We start from the raw sequence: 4,241 nt of genomic DNA, 5'->3' as shown, positions 1-4,241 counted from the left end.
TGGGATCCCCAACAGCTTCTGAATGCTGCAGCTAAAAACCAAACGAGAAGACCTGGTGTGTGAGAGCTGGCCACTGCCCTTCGATTGTTACCACCGTTTAATGAAACCTAAAGGCCTCCTCAGTTATTTACTTAAACAGTGTTTCGACAGCAGTTCTGCACCTCTGCCTTTATAACCTCTCTTCAAAAACAACCTAAGAGAAACTAACCTCTTTACAGTGATAGTATACTCACAACTTCTCCTTTAATAAAATGATCCATCAATATACAAAGATGGATTAATTTTAGACCTCCTAATCGCCCTCTATTTGTAGACTGAAATGCATATATAGGTAAAAACAATGACTGCAGATGCTGGAAACCAGATTCTGGATTAGCGGTGCAGGAAGAGCACAGCAGTTCAGGCAGCATCCGAGGAGCAGTAAAGTCGACGTTTCGGGCAAAAGCCCTTCATCAGGAATACAGGCAGAGAGCCTGAAGGGTGGAGAGATAAGTGAGAGGAGGGTGGGAGTGGGAAGAAAGTAGCATAGAGTACAATAGGTGAGTGAGGGAGGGGATGAAGGTGGCAGTCGGGGGGAGGGTGGAGTTGAGAGGTGGAAATGAAGATAGACAGGTAAGACAAGTCATGGGTACAGTGCTGAGCTGGAAGTTTGGAACTGGGGTGAGGTGGGGGAAGGGGAAATGTGGAAAATGTTCAAGTCCACATTGATGCCCTGTGGTTGAAGTGTCCAGAGGCGAAAGATGAGGCATTCTTCCTCCAGGCTTCTGGTGGTGAGGGAGCGGCGGTGAAGAAGGCGCAGGACCTCCAGGTCCTTGGCAGAGTGGGAGGGGGAGGTGAAATGTTAGGCCACAGGGCGGTGTGGTTGATCAGTGCTGGTGTCCCAGAGATGTTCCCTAAAGTGCTCTGCTATAAGACGTCCAGACTCCCCAATGTAGAGGAGACCGCATGTCGAAGGCTCCTTTCGGGCCTTGGATGGAGGTGAGGGAGGAGGTGTGGGCGCAACTTTTGCAATTACTGCAGGGGCAGGGGAATGTGCCAGGATGGGAGGGTTGGTTGTAGTGGAGCGTGGACCTGACCAGGTAGCCACGGAGGGAACGGTCTTTGCAGAAGGCGGAAAGGGGTGGGGAGGGAAATATATCCCTGGTGGTGGGGTTCGTTGGGAGGTGGCAGAAATGTCGGTGGATAATTTGGTTTATGCGAAGGTTGCTAGGGTGACAGATGAGCACCAGGGGCGTTCTGTCCTTGTAACGGTTGGAAGGGTGGGGTCAGTGGGTGGAGGTGCGGGATGTGGACGTGGTGCATTGGAGGGCACCTTTAACACGTGGGAAGGGAAATTGCGGTCTCTAAAGAAGAAGGCCATCTGGTGCGTTCTGTGGCAGAACTGGTCCTCCTGGGAGTAGACACGGCAGAGGCGGGGGAATTGGGAATACGGGATGGCATTTTTGCAAGAGGTAGGGTGGGAAGAGGTGTAATCCAGGTAGCTGTGGGAGTCAGTGGGTTTGTAAAAACTGTCAGTGTCAAGTCGGTCGTCATTAATGGAGATGGAGAGGTCCACGAAGGGAAGGGAGGTGTCAGAGATGGTCCAGGTAAATTTAAGGTCAGGGTGGAATGTGTTGGTGAAGTTGATGAATTGCTCAACCTCCTCGCAGGAGCACGAGTTGGCAGCAATGCAGTCATCAATGTAGCGGAGGAAGTGGTGCATATATATATTACATTGCCTCTGAACATACAAATGTTTACAACTCGATTCGATTTCAGTCATTTTACTTCTGCCACAGAATGCCTTTGTATTTCTTCATCCAAGTTTCCACAACATGTCAAAACTTACTTTCTCTCGCCCTGTCACCTGTATAATTTCAAATTGAATGACAGCAATAATAAGCTCAGTTGAAACAGGCTGGTATTCTTCTCCCTAAACTTCTCCAAAAGCTTTAAGGTGTCACGATCAGTGATAAAGATTTGTCTCAGGTATTTTATTGGCAATTTAAATGCTGAAATGTTGTAATGCCAACGCCAAGCTCAAGGCCTCCTTCCTCACTGTGGAATAAATCTGTTGATGTTTCCACTGGACACTCTGACCACACGTTACATAATGGAGCACCTCTCAGCTCTCCAATCTTCCCTCTGACTGACATATCTCCTCATGTCTCAGCGTAAAAGAATTACATCCTTCTGTACCTCTTAATGCTGTAATCTGTTTACCTGCTACTCCTGGCCTATGCCAGTAAACCTTACTCTCACAGGGATATGTTTTAAGAAGGTCTCGTACATTCTTCTCAATCCCTCACAGAAACCAAACTTTGATTTCTGAACTCAATCATCATCATCAGCCATTTCAGCTTCTAATCTTGCCGTTTAACAGTCTGCTCTTCCACACGAGTTCTCACGACTGCAGGAAGTGAATTGTTGAACTTCTCCAAAATAAGAATCTCTCTGAGAGTGTCACAACTTTGCTCTGTTTTTAATACCCTTACCCACCTTTCAAATTTACTTTGTTAGATTCTTTCAAACTCAATGTGCATTTAACCACGGACGCTATTTTAGATTCCTGAAACACTGTCTGTCGGCTTCTGGCACAGGCTCATGTACACTTCAGATGGCTTTCTTCACCTCCTCCCCAGACACCGCCTCCGATAGAGATGCAAATGCCAATCAGCTTCGTTTGAATCAACATGTTCACTGGGCACTGCATTTGTTTAGCCACTTTCTCAAGTGAAATTAAAAAGGCTCCCCTATCATTCTCATCAAATTTAGATAATGTCTGGATGTATTTAAACATAACCCCATCAAGCCTTTGGCTACTATAGGGTTGCTCATCCTCACTATCCTCCTCATCCAGCCTACCGTCTACCTTCATCACCATCTTCTATGTCAACTTTCCTCTCTAATTACTAACCTTTGAAGTTAAATCTCTCTGCTTTTCTTCTTTCTTAATCTCTCTTTCTTCTTCATTTCCTGTTCTTTAATTTCTACTTTTCAACATAATTCAAACTGTTTCAATTCCTTCTCATGTTCACGGTGCCTCATTTGAAATTGAATTCTCGCCATTTCCAAAGACTCTGATGGCGCTTCCACCAAATGTAATTGCTGAGCTATAGCTGTAATTATCTCTCATTTTCTCACAAACAAACGCAACCCCAACTCCAGCCTGTCTGCCAATTCCTACAGCTTTGCCTTCATTACCTTTTGTAAAACACCCAGCTTCACTTCTTCCACACCCAGAGAACTCTCAGTGACTGAAAGAATCTTTATACACAAAATACTGTTTAAACCAACTGAATTCAACATCGGGCACAAGAGACACTAACAGCTGCCATCCGTGACCTTTGAACGCAATAGCTTCCTGGTGCGTGCTCTCCAGTGTCTGCATGAGCTTATTCTGGATTCGCTGGTTTCCTCCCACAATCCAAAGGTGTGCATGACAGGTGAATTAGCCATGCTAAATTGTTTGTAGTTTTCAGGGATGTGTGGGTTCGGAGTCTTTGTCGGGGTAAATGTGTAACAACAGGGTCGAGGAATGTGTCTTGGTAGGTTACTCCTCGGAGGGTCGGTGTAGACTTGTTGGGTCGAATGGCCTGTTGGCACACTGTAGGGATTGTAATTCTAAACCCAATTTGGTGTTACCGATTTAGAACCAAACAAGAGACCCCAGTTTGCTATAGACCAACCAGACTGCCTCAAACTATTTTAAGCAGGTAGCTTGGATCCGAACCTTTTCGTATTTTAAAGGTAGATGTGAAGTGGGTGTTCCAGATGTGATGCTACTCGTCACACCACTCACCATTAATTAAACCACAATATATTTCAACATTCTAATGATAAGCCATACAAAATGAAGAGGATTTTAGAATAACTTAACTATTGGAAACATTAACCAAATAATGGATACAGTACCTTCTACAAATGAACTGTTCCAATATACTAACATCACCTAAACACACTCCATGTTAAAGAGGAGCATTCAGACATTCAGTTCTCCAATCCAGGAGTAAACAGCATCAAGTGAAGCTTCAGAGAGAATAGCAGATAGGGATAATTTACTAAAACTTCCAACCCTTCTGGGACACAACCACCTGGTGACTTACAGCCGTAAGGAAAAAACTAGAAAGCCTGGTCTATGCGAGCTGGCCATTGTTACTACTATTTATGAAAAACCCTAAAAGTCTCGTAAGTTATTTACTTGAGCCATTTCAGTAGGCAGTTTGGCCTTTAAGACATCTTGTTAAAAAAAGAGAAAATAA

This window comes from Chiloscyllium plagiosum, unplaced genomic scaffold, assembly GCF_037043375.1.
Source record: "Chiloscyllium plagiosum isolate Xiang-an unplaced genomic scaffold, Cpla_swu_hap1 HiC_scaffold_48, whole genome shotgun sequence".
NCBI classification, from domain to species: Eukaryota; Metazoa; Chordata; class Chondrichthyes; order Orectolobiformes; family Hemiscylliidae; genus Chiloscyllium; species Chiloscyllium plagiosum.
Note: the sequence above shows the minus strand (reverse complement) of the source record.